Raw genomic sequence first — 19,805 nt, 5'->3', positions numbered from 1 at the left:
ATTATACTACATGTTACTGATGAAACATTAAAAGGTTAAGTGTCATCATCATCATCATCATCATCATCATCATCATCATCATCATCATCATCTCTGTACGTCGATACTTTTTCAGCAGATGTACGAATAATGGGGTTAGATCTTTAATTTAAACGAACAGATTTACAATTGATGTTAAATGAAAGCTAGATGTAAGAACTTGACAAATGTTGAACTTTTCAAATCTTTGCCAAAAAATAAATATCCGAAGCTTCGTTCTTTCGCTTGCTCTGTTGAAGCCATGTTCGCTACAACTTACGTTTGTGAAAAATTATTTTCAACAATGAAAATAGTAAAGACCAAATTTAGATCACGACTGACAGACAAATACTTTCGTGATCAACTACGACTGGCAGTAAGTGACATAATTCCTGATTTTGAAACTCTGTCGCAGAGACATTCTGAAGACAGTTAATTTTAGGTGATAATGTATCCTATGTTTTATTGTTCATTTCTTTCTTCGTTACACGTACTAAACATTAGTTTGCAACCTTATACTGTATAAAATTATATTTAAGTGCCTGACGTAAGGAAAATGAAAATCCGTTAATAAGTCAGACAGTTGCTTGACATCCCCTTCGGGTGTCCGCCTCCCTCCATAGGTGCTTTGCACGTTGCAGGTTACACAGTGGCTCGGCGCACGATTACATTTTCGACACGGCTGGGTTACTGTATCAACATTATGAGCCACTGCCAAATACTAATGTTATTAGTAGTCAGGCCATGAACCAATGCAACTTCTATGACCAACGCCCAATGATGCCCACCTCCCCTGGCTATGGGCATGAGAACCCCGAAGTTACGTATAAAATCAGTCGTGCCGCTCGGCCTCTCTCAGTAATATCTCGACATTGAGAGCAGCTACAGACCTGTGTGACCATTTGTTCTACTTGTAGTCTCGAGTTCTGTAATATTAAAGTGATAATAGACACGTGCGAGATGCACTTTGAGTGAACCATAATGAAAAGTTTGTTATCAGCTGGGACTAATTTCGGAACGTCACTTCAACAAGAGAAATAACATTCCATGCTCTTCATTAATTAGGCTACTTCTCGTGTCATTGACCCATGCTCTCCATTTGTAAACTGAAAGAAGAATAAAACATTTAACCAACACAAGTACGAGTATAGTTTCATTCCCGAAACTGGTGAAGTATTCTACCTGTCGGTGTATATCTGGTACACTGGCGTTCAATGATACCCGATTTCACATACATTCACAAACACCAGGACTGTGGTTAACATGGTGATAACCACTTTTTAAGACAATTATGATGAAAACAAGACAAGTGACACACCCATAATTCCTATACAAGGGAGATAAAATTAAGCTTTTCTCTCATAAATTGAAGCGATCTCACTGGATATATGGACAGAAATACTGTGATTTGGGTCACAACGAAGACAGGAGGAATGTATGGCGTAATATGATGATGCGTTTAATTGATATCGAGAGGCAAGAGATTGAGCTCCAATGTTCGGGAAAGCCCTTACTACATTTACAATCAGATCTCATGCTTAATGGGGGAGGTGTGACTACATAAATTCTTGTAACAAAGACAGCAGAGCAGGTTTAGCGTGGCTAGGATTGAGGGCATGGAAGGGTAATAAAATTGTCAACGGAGAAGGGGAGCGTATTTGTCCGCTTTGCAGAGGAAGGATCCTATAAACATATTTTAATACAATGTGTCGAATTGGAACATGTACGGAGAAAATATCTACCACCCTCAATGCTAAGTCAGAATAGGAGTTTGCTTGCATGTCTTGACCTCATGGGGAACAGAGATTGGGAACAAAAGACTGGATTGTTCCTCTTGAAGGCGAGAAAGATTAGAACTTCAGCTGTTGAAGTTTGTGACGCGAACTGAGGAAGGGATAATAGTATCTACCCAACTGTACACTTTTATGTCTTTTAGGTTACGATATATTATATAATGTGTTTTATTGTGTCATTTTCATTTTAATGTGTGTGTTCTTTTAGAGAGTAGTTGGATGTAATTATAGGTGGGGGGGAACCTACAAAGGAGGACTTGTTTTGGGTACAAAACACGTACGGTCAGAAGACCCGTGCATTGGCTTTTAGAGAAAATTATGATAATATAAAATCTGTATGTATAATATTACTCAATAACTGCATCTATCTTGTTATAAATAAGTTTTACTATTAGGCCTATTCTTTGGGCCAACATTGAGATTCAGAAATGCAGTAAGTGTACTGAAACTATATTCAGCACAACAGTCATCTTGAAAATCCCATAGTGAGTTCCTTGAGGGCATCCGAATCCTGATTTACATGCAATATCATCGTCTTAATACCGCAATGACATTACTATTTTTTGATATGCAAGGGTAAATGCCAAGGATATAGAAAGTCGCCTCCGGGCCAAGAAAGATTACTCGCATCGAATAAAAGGATTCTCTCCTACCAAATCACTTTCTTTGCCTCGTATCTATCTCTGTCTGAAACTCTGTTCGGCTCCTCCAATTAGTGTCTGCCCGCACTCCCACACGAAACAGAGGAAAGAGAAAACAGTGACGAGAGAACGGGCGTGACCGTTTAATTTATGTGTGGGCAATTTATATACAATAATCGGTGCAATTACACGCTTTCTCATACTGTTAAACAAAGAACAACAATTATGATGATATAATGCTAATTTTATTATCTGTAGTAATGTCACATGAGATTTGCCGATTTGTCGGATTTATTTGGGAAATATCAGACCTCGAGTGACATTTATTAGGACTATTTCGCGAATAAAATAAAAATGTAAATAATATATCCATAAAATTCGCTCACAAAATGTTATATTGTATATTTATGAATACTTAACCTATTCAGACATTGTGAAGTCGAAATAGATGAGTAACGATTACTGCAATAAAGAAATTGAATGTTATTCAATAATGCCAATTGAGAAAAGCGAAATACAGGTTTAAAAATGTTAATTACATGTACTGCGCTTTTCTCTTGTTTTTATTTTATTTTTATTTTAGTAGGTTATTTTACGACGCTTTATCAACAGCTCAGGTTATTTAGCGTCTGAATGAGATGAAGGTGATAATGCCGGTGAAATGAGTCCGGGGTCCAACACCGGAAGTTACCCAGCATTTGCTCATATTGGGTTGAGGGAAAACCCCGGAAAAAACCTCAACCAGGTAACTTGCCCCGACCGGGAATCGAACCCGGGCCGCCTGGTTTCGCGGCCAGACGCGCTAGCCGTTACTCCACAGGTGTGGACTTTATTATGACAGAAATACGTTTTCATTGTCTGCTGAAATCATAATTTAATTTAAACATTTTATATTATAATTACAAATAACCTGATTAATACATTAATTAAATGAACAATTGTTATGAAGGAGTGTCATTTTCTTCAGATACATTGGATATGGATTTAGAAGGTGAAAATGTAGATGTGGAAGTAGGATTTCGTACTTATTTAGTACAATGGATTCATGCTCATCGATTTACATGGAAACAGTTGGCGACACTACTAAACAAACGAACGACCATGTGATAAATTGATAGTGATAAATCGAGCTGCAGAAATTATCGCGATGTATGACTGTGATTGGTTGGAATTCAAAATTTCATTACACTTCATTGGCCGAAAATGGAATGATGTCATATAAACGAAATAGTCATTAAGAAATTTCCTATAATATAACAGTTTTCGAAGTTTTGGAAATCAAATTAATGTCCCTGATATATTTTATAGTCCATTTGCAGGTAAGAAAATTGATAGGATTGCTATCTCAAAGCTCTTGTTCCAGCTTCTCTTTGTGATAGCAATATCAACATACCTGTAAGGTAGCGAAACAGAGACAGAGCAGTTATGCATGATACAAGTGTTAAAAATAACATTTTATTTTGGGAGTAGGTATGTTAGCAAAACGAGGCAGTAGGCCAAGTGTAGCAAACTTACGAACAAAATAAAATATCTTTTAACATAACTATCGTTCACTATTTTTAGACAGTCGTTCAGTATTTATAAATACATAAGATCATTTAATCATTTATTTACATATTATACTTGAAATTGATGGACCTGATGCCTGGCGACAACTTCATGAACTGTTGTTTACATTATTGAACGGCATGAGAGGTGCAGCAAATGTACAGTATATATGGCGGTAAACAAGCCGACTGCAAAGTGAAGAAGGGGAATATATGGAGAACAAGGGGAAGTAATGAAGGCAATGGAAATACATACAGGCCAAGGGAAAGACATGGAGAACAAGAGAAAAACAAACAGAAAAACGGAAAGACAAGAGAACAAGAGAAATACAAGAAGAACAAGAGGAAGTAAAGAAGAATAAGTGAAGGAAATAAAACAAAGGGAATATAAGAAGAACAAGGGGAAAAGAAGGAGAATAAGGAGGAAACAAATAAAACAAAGGGAAGACAAAGAGAACAGGGGGAAGACAAGGAGAACAAAGGGAAGATAAGGAGAACAAGGGGAAGACAAGGAGAACAAGGGGAAGACAAGGAGAACAAGGGGAAGACAAGGATAACAAGGGGAAGAAGACAAGGAGAACAAGGGGAAGACAAGGAGAACAAGGGGAAGACAAGGAGAATAAGTAAAAGAAATAAAACAAGGGGTAGACAACAAGAACAAGGGGAAGAGAAGGAGAATAAAGGGGAAAGAAATAAAACAAAGGGAAGACAATGATAATAAGGGGAAGACAGGGAGAAGGGAAAGATAAGGAGAACAAGGGGAAGACAAGGAGAACAAGGGGAAGACAAGGAGAACAAGGGGAAGACAAGGAGAACAAGGGTAAGACAAGGAGAACAAGGGGAAGACAAGGAGAACAAGGGGAAGACAAGGAGAACAAGAGGAAGACAAGGAGAACAAGGGTAAGACAAGGAGAACAAGGGGAAGACAAGGAGAACAAGGGTAAGACAAGGAGAACAAGGGGAAGACAAGGAGAACAAGGGGAAGACAAGGAGAATCAAGGAATGAGAAGAAGAATAAATGGAAGCAAATAAAACAAGGGTTTGGAGTGAAAGATCTGCCCTTGGGCAGAACATTGAATGAATGAATGAATGAATGAATGAATGAATGAATGAATGAATGAATGAATAGCAGCAGCAGTTCAGATGTAAATTCGGAATATTTTGTTAACTTCACTGGCATGGCGAAATATGTAGACCCTAAAGGTACTATGCATAGACATTTCGCTAGCCCGCGCTACGAGCGTGCTAAATTAGCCCCGGCTATGGACGGATTACTTGTACAGGATTCATATCATATCATATCGCTAACACTGGTTTATGAATACGAAAAACGTTAGTTCGCTGATCAACCACCGGAAGCCCGCGCTAAGAATGTCTATGAATATGGCCCTATAAGACTACTCAGAGACTAGAAAACAAACATTTTTTAAGCTCTGAAACGTAGTGACCAAATACGCGACATACCACAATGCAGTAAACATAATCTGCGCACCTACGCCACATTTTGGCTCATAGCCAGAAGATATGCCGACAGAGACGTAATGAGCCACTATGCAACACCGTTGATTTATTTGTTAATTTATACAAGACATTAACTGATCACTCACCGTTATAAACTATTGCATGCTAGAAAATGTGGAGCATGTGAAAGTGATCACATTACGGTGTTACTATTGTAAATTTTATGGTAATGCTAACACGTCTTTCAGCATGACTTTTATACCGTAGAGCTACTCATTCATAGTCGATAGTATGACTAAAATGAAGTAACGGTGAAATTAGCATACAGTAAAGCTCTATGGCGATAATTCGCGATGGTTTTATTTTATTTTAGTCAGTTATTTAACGACGCTGAATCAACTATGTAGGATGTTGTTTACCGTCGACGGAACTGGCGATAGCTAGATGATATTTGGCGAGATGAGGCCGAGGATTCGTCATATATTACCTGACATTCGTCTTACAGTTGGAGATAACTTGGAAAAAACCCAATCAGATGATGAGACTAACAAGTAAACATTCTCATGGGGACAGATAAAAAAGTTATTTTTTTTCTTCCACCATGTTAATAATGCCAAGAGAAGTGCTATACAAATTTTGGCCACTTGAGCGCAATTACGAGATTCGTAAAAAAAATAAGTTTCCCTGGCGCTGTTTACAGAAAGAAAACGTAATTTCATGGAAAGATTTATTAGAACAGATACAGCAATTGTTTAGCTATTTTTCAACATATTCCCCACCGCAACTGAGATATTTGTCATACTTGAGATCAACTTTTTTTATCCTTGTGTTGTAGAAGTCTGTCGCCTGGTATCGGAACTAGTGTCTGACAGCCGTCTGCACCTCTCTGTCGATCCCATGGTATGACAAATGTCTCAATTCCAATGGGGATTATGTTGAAAAATAGCTCAACATTTGTTGTATCTGTTCCAATAAATGTTTCCCATGGAATTGTTTTATTTCTGTAAACGGCCCCTGGGAGACATTTTTCTATGGCCCTCGTAATTGCACTCGAGTGTACAAAATTTATACAAGCACTTGTTTTGACATTATTAACATGGCGGAGGAAAAAAAAAAAAAACTTTTGTGCGAGATCGTGCGTATTTGCTTGTTTTCCGCACAGAACCAATACGCGGTAAGTGTGAAATACCACATTCAGTATTCCCAACGTAACACACATAACAATTTCCCTCTTCTTACCGCTTAAGCGCGACATTCATTTTACTGCTTTAGGCTTTTAACATATTATTTTTAGAGACGTTTAACATAGTAATAATTATAAATTGGAAACTTACCACTGCAATTTCACCTAAATTGCAATGTTAATGATTGTTTTTAAATATTTGCAAAAATTAAGTAAAGTCTACTACTCCACGAAACTTATTGCATTCCTGATACAAGTAACATTAAGGAAGCCGTGAAAAAATCAACAAGATTCCAGATGCGGATGTTATTACTGCAATATGTTATATAAATAATATTGTTAAAATATTAAAATGAAAAATAAATCATTACATAACCTTACCGTTTAAGTTCGCATTTATAGACTGGGGGGAAAAAAAGACAGACGTATATCACGGCCTGCTGGAATATAGTAAACACAGAAAACATTTTATAGCAACAATGTTGAAGAAAGATATTTTGGTTTTCCGAAGTTGCCGTCATTAAACAGAAACCAACATGGAGATTTCATTGCAACTAATTAGAAATTCGTCTTTCAGGTATATAATAAACGATCTTCGCACAAAATAATGTACGATACACGAGCGGTATGTTTGTTTTCATGTTCTCGGAAATTAAAAAAGCTCAACTACGTTTCGCTTTTTCAATCTTTTCCTCGACCATGAAAACGTCAACATACCGCTCTTGTAACGTATATTACTATTTTACCTGCCCCCATGAAAATGTTTGCTTGTAAGTGGGAATCGAACGCAGGTTCGGATCAGCTGGCAAACGCACCTACCGGCTAAGTTAAGCCGGTAGCCGATAATTTTATTAACGGATGTTATGACCACCGACAAAGTTAAAACTGTAGCGGGTTAGATCCTTCATCCGAAGCCGCACTGGGGCGTGGGTCCGAAACCCGCTTGGGCTGATTACCTGGTTGGGTATTTTCCAGCTGTATGGCGATTGACATGTAAACGACATTTCATACAAGTTGAGAGGATGCGAAGGCATTTCTTTCCCCTTCTACTTGCCCTGAGTCCGTCAGTGACAGACTGGTAGCTGTTACCTCTTATACCTGCACCCCCCAAGCTGTACACACTAGCAAATAAAATATTAAATAAAGTAGGCCTACATAAGTGAATATAAAATACAGTGTCACAGATGTTTGACAGTTACATGTTGGAGTATATTTTAGTGTTGTTTTTACAATATTTTCAACTAATAATTAATTAAATTAAGGAATGTTAGTTTGTATTATGAAGTCAGGGGGAGCGACACAGTGCAGATTGTCCCATTGTGTATGCTGTAGAGTAGCAACTAGCGGTGGAGAAAACATTTATCTTCTGTTGTCAGCAGCTTTTAATGTGCCAGTTGATATAAACAGCAATAAAATTCAATATAAACGCTTAGTATGGACTTTCGAAATATAGAGTACCGGTAAACACTTTCAGAAATAAAATTTGTCACTATGTAGGAAGTCAATTAGTCGAACGCTTGTGAGATGGACAGCAGCATTTTCCCCTTCACTGATGGTAGGGAGTGTGAGTAGAGGGGAAAGCCTATCAACCAAACTGAAATGGGTTATAGGTAAGCTCGCAATTATTATATATTTAATCTGACAGGATTGGACCATACGGCTTTCTCTTCCATCTCACAAGATAGCTCATAGCCTACAAATACGAACAGCAATAGTAAAAATCCTAATTACATGAAAATACAAAATAAAATGAACGGGATCAAAAGAGAACAGTAAAAAGCACTTACATTACAAATACAAGGAAAAGAAAAGAGCAGAAAAAAAGATAGCGGCAGCAGCAGCAGCAGCACCAAATATAGACTCTACTTAAACAGGCATGCAAATACTCCTATGGTCCACGCTGTGGAGTAACAGTTAACATGCCTGACCGTGAAACGAGTGGGCCCGGGTTCAAATGCTGGTTGGGACAAGTTACCAGGTTGAGGTTTTTTCAGGGGTTTTTCCTCAACCCAATAAGAGCAAATTTTGGGTAACTTTCGGCATTGGACTCCGGACTCATTTCTAACAAGTGACATGTACAGTAACACAATCTTTTAGACAAGGATTGGTGTTGTTTTGGAAGATAACAAGCTGGAAATATGACAAAGGTCTCAAACATAATCGTATATACAGGATGTCCATAAAATAAGTAACTATTTTCATGAAAACGATATAGTTCATTATATTTGTATTCATAAGACGATTGTACACTACAAACTCACTCATATACACTTGTCGTCCATTGATGTCCCTGCACAACTCCCATCTGGACACGGGCCGACAAACCTCCAACGGATTTCATTGAGCATATCAGAAGCAGTCCAAAGACCAATGTGTGGTTGGGAATCACGCAGACAAAGATCTATGGACAATTTTTTTTTTTTTCAGAGAGAAGACCATTACTGGTGCCTGTTACTTGGATATGCTGACAGAGTTTCTGCAGCCACAATTGGAACAAGATGTATCGTAGACACTATTGTTTATCAACAAGACGGGTCCCCTTGCCACTATGCGACAATTGTTAGGGACTACTTGAATGAAGTGGTTCCCAACCGGTGGATAGGACGAGGCGGCCGTAGACCATGGGCAGCAAGATCCCCAGACCTTACGCCATTAGACTTTTTTGTATGGGGATTTGTTAAACCCAAGTTCTACACAAGAAAAGTATCTAACGTTGATGAACTGAAACAAAGAATTTGTGATACATTGTCACTAATCACACCTCAGTTTCTGCGAAATACATTCCGTGAAATCGTGTCCAGATGGGAATTGTGCAGGGACATCAATGGACGACATGTCGAAAGGAACCAATGAGTGTGAATGAGTGAGTTTGTAGTGTATAATCGTCTTATGAATACAAATATCATGAACTATATCGTTTTCATGAAAATAGTTACTTATTTTATGGACACCCTGTATATACATACATAAATAATAAAAATGGCTAAATGGATTGAGTGAGTTTTGGGATCACACTCTTCAATTCAAAATGTTACACGTTGACTCTGAAAATGCTTAAATTACAACCTTAGCGAAAAGGTGTTAATGACTACGATACAGATAGACCAAAAATTATTGTCCTGCGAGGAGATGATACTGAATGCAGCTTCCGGTATAGTGGCCCCTGGCATTCTTCAGAAGTTTGCGGAACCTAACATTAGACAGCTACCCGTACAGGACGGCTTGGCTCATATGACGTAACATCTGCGAGAAGTAGGGCCTCCGAAAAAAGATAATGAACCACTACATTACATTAACAGTAAAATTACTAACAAAAATGCATGCTGTACGCGAGGTTCGAGATCACGATCGTGCATTAATCTCTGCAGCATAGAACACCGAGGCAATAGTCCGAACTTTGTTTTATATTTCAGAGTTTGGCCAACTGATGTATTTACTTCTATCAACAACGTAATCGGATCGTCCTAATGTCAAGTGTAAAGGTAAGATGAGAGAACAGTAATAGCTACTGGTTTGAGATTACTTTCTCTTTTCTTAATGGACGACCGGTACATTACAGGCACGTTCAAATAAACAAAGTTCAGAGCTGTTTTTCATTTCCTTCCTCCGACGTTGAGCACCTTTTGAGATACACGATAATGGGAGCAGAGTCCGTGGGATCGTACCGCGTCAGTTCATTCCATTTCAGAGTTGCCTCGGAAAGCAAAAGCGACCTTTGTACGCAACGGCAAGCACCAGCAAGAATGTTACACAGTGATGAGGAACATTTATTATCTATTACTTAAAATCTCTTGCAAAGGTCGCCTGTGCAATTCATTGTAAATCAATTGCTCTCTTTTCAACTTTGCCACAAAAATATGATACTATCGCGAACGCCACATTCGGAATTCTTATATAGGTAGGGTGACCAGATGTCCTCTTTTATCCGGACATGTCCTCCTTTTTAGGCCTTTGTCCAGGGTTCGGGTGGATTTTTAAAAAATCAAGAAATGTCCTCATTTTTGTAATTTGTATGCCTGATATTTTGAAACTATCTGATCTGACGCCTTTTTCAAGTAATTTGCCAATAGGTGGCAGCAGCATCGACGGAATATACTCTTTGACAACGTTCTTAATTCTCTTTGCTCCTCCTTTTGATAATAATTATAGTTCCCTTGGCTTTCATATGCAAAATCATTTTATGCTCGACCATGCCGAAATGTAGTAATTATACACCTGGTAGCAGCCCTTTAGTGGACCTCATTAAAGTACACCTATTCATTAAAGTTCAGGTTTTCCACCAATCAGAAAGCACCATTATAGCAATATGAAAGCGCAAGTATCGATTATTCTCGGATATGCAATCGAAAGACAACTAGCGAAACGTCACGGAGGTTGGAAATCCAATATTGTCGCAGAAGGTTATGTTCTGTTACTATAATAATTAGCGTTAATTGTAAATAATATTCAAATAAATTCAATTAGTCATCTCGTTTTTCAATGTCTAAATCAATTTCCAGGTTGTATCAAGATTAATGTTCATTTTACTCTCTAGATTATATCAAGGTAAATGACATTTGTTCCTCGGAAAAAATCAATACTTTCGCGTCTGCGCACATCTCACAATTTACGAGATATTGCACAAGGTCACTTCCGCTCCCCAGTCAGATAAGAATAATATGAATACTTATGAATAATTTCAAGTTAGAAATATGGTCGAGCATAAAAAGTCGTATGAAACTTGCCTATAATGGTAATTAAGACGCTTGTATGAAAATTATGAAACTCGCTTGCGCTCGTTTTATAAACATAGTCGCGTCTTAATGACTATCATTATAGGCTCGTTGCATAATGTACTATTAGGCCTATATTATTAAGATTTATCATGCTATAATAAAATAGATATTGATATAATTTTAAATACAACATACGCTAAGCCTAAATATAAATAGTTATTTTTTGTCCTCTTTAATAATATTATAGTTCCCTTGACTTTCAAAAGTAGCTAACTGTAAAAGCATTATTATTATTATTATTATTATTATTATTATTATTATTATTATTATATTTAGAAATCTTTCACAGAAGTTTTCTGAAGACATGCCTTATTCTTATTGAAAGAATCAGTTCGGAGCCTTGTCCTCTGGTTGTATGCTCTCCGAAGAGACCAAGGCGAACTTGTCTTCACTTCTGAATTTATAGTAGATCAAGAAAAGGCGTTGTGTATGTTTGCTGCCCACTATAATGTGAGAAGTAAACTTATATCAGATCCGGTTACACCAACATGGTGCAAGCTCCTAACGTATCTAGATTATATTGCTTTTACTTAAAACTGTCGCCAACAAGGACCAAATTATGATATTACAAATCAAAAGCAAAATAAACATTGAAAGAGTGAAACATGTGATTATTTAGGTAAAGCCAACCCTATTACAGGCCAAATCGGACAGAGGATGGGGGGAAGTTACGGCTCCCACGTTCACAATCTGCTTTAATGGGGTACGAATGTCAGTCCACCTTTACCCTCAAAGAAATTCTTCTGGTATTCATTTCTTTTAGAGACTGAGTAGGCCCTAAACCCCAGGCCATAATGCGGATGGAAGGATTACATTAATGAAGAAAATCCAAGACCCTATCTTTCTACTGACATGAAGCAGCGAAGGGATCCTGCAGTTTACCAAAGAGATGGTAATCGCACTGTGCCAGTTCAGGACTGTAAGGCGGATGTTTCAGTGTTGTCTATCCGAATTTTCTGATCTGCTCTGTAGTCTTGTGACTGACATATGGCTGTGCGTTGTCGTGCAATAGCAGAACATCCTGCTTCTCCCGATGTCATCGAACACAACTCAGTCGATCTTGAAGTTTCTTGAGAGTTGCCACATACGCGTCAGAATTAATGGTGGTTCCGTGTGGCATGATGTCCACAAGCAAGAGTTCTTCTGAATCGAAAAACACAGTAGCCATAACTTTTCCTGCCGAAGGTGCATTTTTGAATTTCTATTTCTTCGGCGAATTTGCATGATGCGACTCCATTGTCTGCCTCTGTTTCCGGTCCAAAATGGTGGAACCATGTTCCATCTTCTGTCACAATTCTTGCAAGTAAGTCATCTAGCATTTATCATTGGCACTTAGCATGATAACAAATCAAACAGAAGCTATACTGAACCCATTGCGTCCCCTTTTTCCTTTTAGTTATCACATCTTATCTTCAGATTTCTAAAATTCGTATTGTAATACAATTTTTAAAATAGTATACAATGTAACGCTTAATTCTCAACAAAATTTCGCCTCAAACAGCTAAGATTTCTATCAGTAAAGCTAAGCCTATATGGCGACTACAGCTGTATCTCAAATTCCAAAAACATTTCCTAAAATTTCATTAAGATATAATAAATCTTTGCACCAAATATTATATGCTTACCTTTAGTAATAAGCCTGTAATGTAATTACAAACATCCACAAAATTTGTACGCCTGAGAAGACGACGCTAACTTGCTCTCTCCAAACATAAAAGCTCACTGAAGCAGCTACAATAGTCACACAAAGGGTAGCTGTATGTTCCTGGAAACCGGACAACATATGCAATCCCTAGACGGAAATTTGAATCTCGTAACGCCATTGGTTAGTTCACGAAAGAGGAAAGAAAAAGTATCACGCAATAACCACTGCCACGAAATTACGAATGTTTACCCTACATATTATGCTGTATAAGTGTACACCGTTCATCGAGCATTTTTGCTTTCTTATTGTTCTCAAAGATATAGATCGTATTGTACAATCTTGGAAAAAAGTTTTGTCGCACAGATACTTCATAAGTCCCAGAAAGGAGGCAGTGCGCATGATTAGAAGAGAGTGACTGCTTCACAAGAGAAGGACTACTTGAGGTAATAAAAGTAGTTCTGTTTTGTTATATGTCTGATCATGCGCACTGCCTCCTTTCCAGGATTTATAACGTATCTGTGCGCCAAAACTTTTTTCTAAGACTGTACTCAACAAACATTCACGGTCGCCTTAACGTCCTGCTTCCCGCGTAACAAGCGAGTAGAAGAAGTCGCCGTCAATCTAAGGAGTATCATACATTCTGGGCAACAGAGTGATGTACAGATGTCAATTTGACTGTTTAGTCAAATGTCCGAAGACAGGTTTGATTTTTTTTTAATATTTTATTTTAGTAGGTTATTTTACGACGCTTTATCAACAGCTTAGGTTATTTAGCGTCTGAATGAGAAGAAGGTGATAATGCCGGTGAAATGAGTCCGGGGTCCAGCACCGAAAGTTACCCAGCATTTGCTCATATTGAGTTGAGGGAAAACCCCGGAAAAAACCTCAACCAGGTAACTTGCCCCGACCGGGAATCGAACCCGGGACACCTGGTTTCGCGGCTAGACTCGCTAACCGTTACTCCACAGGTGTGGACGACAGGTTTGAACCTCACAAGTGATACTAAGAAGGCACCACTTATGAGGCAATATGGCAAGGAGATAATGGGTTAGAATGACCAGTTCCTTTCCCCCTCCATTGCACACATCGCCGACTAGCTACATATTGGATCCATTAATGCGGTAATAACCTTTTCTGTGCGTGAATCTGTGGGAGTAACTTGCGAAATGCATTATAATACCGTACGTTATGACGTCTCGCTGCTAGGCAACGGGACTCCGGCTTCATCACGTGATTAGCTCTAGATCACTTTCATTGCAGAACTGCAGACATTATCAAAGTGAAGTCATTGTCCGCACATCCAAGTGAGAGTAAAATAAAGTTCTTGGCACGTTGTGCGAGCGGAATATGAAATGCATTCCAACATGTACTTACGAGAATGATTCTCAAATTGAGGCGCACGTCTCTTTAGGACACGTGACATAAACAAGCTTCAGTTTCTGTTCTACTCGTATTTCTACGTCGTCGTTCCCTTCTAAAGTTTTATTACATTTCATTTTTACGTTTGACATCTTGTAATATAACACTTACAAAGAAATGACTTAAATGATGTATGCCCTAGTTCAGATAATATTAATAGTCTATTAAATATACGAGGTCACTCAATAAGTCGCAAATTGAAAGGACAGGGACCTCTCAAATTGCAGATTAGATTTCACGGCGCTTCTTCCGACGGCCTTCACCTGCTTTGTCATCGAACAACAGATGACGGCGTCTTGCCATCCTAACGGCAAACACCAGCCAAATCCTACTCGCCCCGTTCCGTGATCAATTGATCAATCTCAGCCCCCCTCGCGTATGTGGTACCAAAGAGGTTACGTCCAATTTCGGCTTCCCCTTCAAAATTTTCTAGAGCTCCTTCAGGGGAGCAGCTTAACCCGGAGTGAGACTAGTGGCCAACAGGCTTGGAGCTCACATATTTAGTTTTGTACAGCCCCCAACCCCTTGCAAGGACGCGTTTTGCGAACCTTTTAAATTTTCCTCCTAATTCTCCTTCGATTTTTCGATTTTTCGATTTTACTTGGGAGTTGAGTTAGGAGATCATATCATTAAGAACGCATAAGACCCTACTATTTGGTCGTATGTATGTATGTATGTATGTATGTATGTATGTATGTATGTATGTATGTATGTATGTATGTATGTATGTATGTATGTATGTATGTATGTATGTATGTATGTATGTATGTATCATATATTTTAACTTAGTTATTATTGATGCTGTATCAACTATTAGGTCATTTAGCGTCGATGGAATAATGATAACGAGATGATATTAGGCGAGATGAGGTCGGGGATTCGCTATAAATTACCAGACATACGCCTTACGATTGGGAAAAACGTTCTAAAAACTCAACCAAGTAATCAACCCAAGCAGGAATAGAACCCACGCCGAAGCGCAACTTCGGATCAATAGACATGCGCTACCGCCTGAGCTATGCCAGTGGCTATCATATCACACATAAGCTAATATAAATCATATCATATCATATATCATATCATATAATATCACATAATATCATATCATGTCATGTCATCTCATCTCATCTCATCTCATATATCATATCATAACATATCATATCATATATCATATATATCATATCACGTCATCTCATCTCATCTCATCTCATCTCATATCATATCATATCATATCATAGGCCTATCATATCATATCATATCATATCATATCATATCATATCATATCATATCATATCATATCATATCATATCATATCTCATATATCATATCATATCATATCATATCATATCATATCATATCATATCATATCATATCATATCATATCATATCATATCATATATATCATATCAAATAAGCAGTAACATGAGACTGCTGCCAGGAAGTCAAAAAGAGGATAGCAATGGCCAAGGTACCTTTTAATAGAAAAAGGAACATCTACTGCGAGTGGAAAAAGAATTAAGGAAGAGATTAGTGAAGTGGCTTTGTGTGGAGTGTGGCATTGTATGGGGCAGAAACATGGGCATTATGACGAAGTGAAGTGAAGCGAATAGAAGCATTTGAAATATGGGTATGGAGAAGAATGGAACGTGTGAAGTTAACAGACAGAATAAGAAATGAAGCTGTGTTGAAAAGAGTGGGTGAAGAAAGAATGATGCTGAAACTGATCAGGAAGAGAAAAAGGAATTGGTTGGGTCAGTGCCTGAGAAGAAACTGCCTACTGAATGATGCAGTGGAAGGAATGGTGAACGAGAGAAGAGTTCGGGCAGAAGATAGAGACATTAAGATATATGAATCATATGAGGAGACAAAGAGGGAGGCAGAAAATAGGAAAGATTGGAGAAAGCTGGGTTTGCAGTGAAAGATTTGCCTTTGGACAGAAGAATGAATGAATGAATGAACATTACATATCATATCGTATCGTGTCGTGTCGTGTCGTGTCGTGTCGTGTCGTGTCGTGTCGTGTCGTGTCGTATCGTATCGTATCATATCATATCATATCATATCATATCATATCATATCATATCATATCATATCATATCATATCATATCATATCATATCATATCATATATGATATCATATCATATCATATATCATATCATATCATATCATATCATATCATATCATATCATATCATATCATATCATATCATATCATATCATATCATATCATATCATATCCTATCATATCATATATCATATCATATCATATCATATCATATCATATCATATCATATCATATCATATCATATCATATCATATCATATCATAACTGAGCTGCCAAGGTGCCGTTTAAAGGATTACTTATTTGTGATTGTTTTGAACCATATTAAAAATAATAAGTCATAGAAAATAAAAGACAGTCCGCCAGGGAGATCTTTGAGAAGAAATTAAACTTAAATTACTCGTAAGTTACGGAAGTATTAAAGGTACAGTATTACAAAATATCTCACAATATAATATTTCATTTAACGCTGTCACGCACAAGAAAGTAAAACCGGCTTAATTGCAGTGTCTTGCGATTCGCGGTTTTGGTCGCTTCGGAGACGGCTGTCGCGTTGCCATGGCGATATGTGTCATTGCCACAAGCTGCAAGCATCCTCTAACTTCGTTTCAAACGGACGTGAGTGGCTTCAAGTGCGGAACATTATCCTCGCGGACACGTTCTCCTAGAAATGGGCGTTAAAGAGGAAAATTCACAAGGTCTAGGCAATGGTTCTGTGATTTAAACAGTCATATTTAATTTACTGATACATACGCATGAAATCACGCAGTTGTTTTCTTGCCCTTCATTTACTTCTATTAAAATACTGATTGGCTTGTCGTTACCAGAACAACTAGAGCGTCAGATTTTTTTTTTCCCCCCAGGATAGAAGAATTCAAATAACATCGATTTGGAGTGGAACAAAAACATTATTTCGGGAAGGTTCTTTCGAGATCCTCTAGCTCTCTCCGCCATATTTTCAAGATTTCTTCATAATTCCCAATCATTCTTATCACCAATGCAGAAGCTATATTTAATGACCGTCAGTTACGATGGTAGTTAAATTCAGAATGCATTCGCACATAATTATGTGGTCTCACGAATCAATTTGCTTTAAGATCAGTTGGCTAGAGAATGTGTTTGACAGATGATTGATATCCGTATGCACGTATCCTTAACTTCTGCGATTTATATGAGCTACTTAACATGTTGCCAGATTCTAAGGTACACTATTTGAGTTTGCATTAAGTATATTTGCAAATATACATCAAAACGGCAAATTGGGAGCACCCCTCGTGGTAAGACAGCCATTTTTTTTGTCTTAGATGTGGCCAGTTGCTAAGCACTGAAGTAACTACAGAGCTTGTAATTCATATATTATTACGATGTACCGAAGTACATATGATATTTCCGTGCAGAAATTCTGCGTCATCATATGATGAGGGATGAGTGAAACAGAGAAAAATTCTCTCCGGCACCGGGACTTGAACCCGGGTTTTCAGCTCTACGTGCTGACGCTCTATCCACTAAGCCACACCGGACTTCCATCCCGATGGAGGATTGAATCCTCTCAGTTTAAGTTCCACCTCTTAGGTTCCCTCTAGTGGCCTATACTCATGCACTGCGTCATAGATATATGACAGTGGCACAATGTCCGCACATGTGCAGAGGTGGATAGAGCGTCAACACTTAGAGCTGAAAACCCGAGTTCAAATCCCGGTGCCGGAGAGAATTTTTCTCTGTTCCACTCATCAATCATCATTGCAATTCATAGTTTTCTGCCCAGAGACAGGACTTTCACTGCAAACCCAGCATTCTCCAATGTTTCCTATATTCCGTTTTCCTCTTAGTTTCTGCCTACGATCCATGTAAGATTATCTTATTGTTGTCCATAATCTTATCTTCTGGCCCGAACTTTTCTTCCGTTCACCATTCCTTCCAGTGTATCTTCAACAGGCAGTTTCTTCTTAACCAGTGACCCAGCAATTTTTTTTTCTACACTAATAGAAGGCTTTTGCCCTTCAGGAATTATCTGAGCTCATATCATCATCTTTCCAATCAGTTTTAGCACTATTCTTTCTACATCCACTCTTGCTAGGACAGTTTCATTTCTTATTCTGTCCATTTCACACGCTCCATTCTTCTCCATATCCACATTTCATATGCTTCAAGTCGTTTCCCTTCACTTCCTTGTAATGTCCATGTTTCTGCCTCACACAGTGCTACACTCTACACAAAACACTTAACTAGTCTCTTTCTGAGTTCCTTTTCCAAAGGTTCGCAGAAAACGCTCATTTTTCTATTAAAAGCTACCTTGGCAATTGCTACCCACCTTTTGACTTCCTTTCAGCAGCTCATATTACTAGTTATGGTACACCCCAAATATTTGAAACAGTCCACTTGTTCCACTGCCTCATTTCGAATTCGCACGTTTAACTTCATTCTTTCTTTTCCACATTCATGATCTTCGTTTTGTTTGCATTTATTCTCATCCCATATTGGTTACAGCTATCGTTTAGCTCAGCGCCGGGCATGAGAGCGGCTCCGTGTAGCCGGCCAGAGTTGCTCTCGCTCCGCAAGGCACTTCAATTCCAAGCTTGGGCAGAACGCTCACGCAGTGGCGGACTCACATTGCAGCTACCTTCCCTGCATTAATATAACAAGAGCCACGGTTGTTCTATTCATTCAGTCTGTCAGTACATTATAGTTTATAAGGATATTACATCAATCCATTGTACAGTACAGACTTTTTAATACTCTTATTAATTTAATGAAATAAACTTAACTCTACACACATATACACACGCACACACACACACACAAATCATTAGGCTATATGCACAATGCTTTAACAACTACATAATGGTATTAATAATATAAACAGATGTAATAAAGGATTTAAATCAGAAATTTACTGTCCTTCTAAATTTAACGTTATATTATTGGCTAAGACCACACCGTACATGAACCTGGCTCTTACGGTAGTGGCTAGAAACACTTTTGTTTTATAAATTTAATTTGTACTCACTAGCTAGATAGTTAAATAAATAAAATAAACACAATAACAAAATTAATAATAAACATTCTCTTACACCTTTTTTGTATGAATAAACTATTGTAACAAAATCGTACTTCTATCAATCTGAAATCAATAAATATTTGCTATTGAAACAAAACTTTTTCAAACTCAATAACCAAAATAATTATGTGGTTGTTTTCCGAGACTTATGAGATCGTTTCATTTGCAGAAGTAGTTCAATGTTTGGAACAAATTAATTAGCC

The 19,805-nt window shown here is 37.9% G+C and overlaps 1 protein-coding gene across 1 annotated transcript in view; it reads left to right on the top strand.

The window, feature by feature from the left end:
• Positions 1 to 19,805, top strand: part of ZnT77C (Zinc transporter 77C) — a 202,416-nt gene that overhangs the window by 52,701 nt on the left and 129,910 nt on the right. The window lies entirely within an intron of this gene.

Source organism: Periplaneta americana, chromosome 4, assembly GCF_040183065.1.
Source record: "Periplaneta americana isolate PAMFEO1 chromosome 4, P.americana_PAMFEO1_priV1, whole genome shotgun sequence".
Classification (NCBI taxonomy): Eukaryota; Metazoa; Arthropoda; class Insecta; order Blattodea; family Blattidae; genus Periplaneta; species Periplaneta americana.
This window is presented reverse-complemented; position numbering and strand designations above follow the sequence as displayed.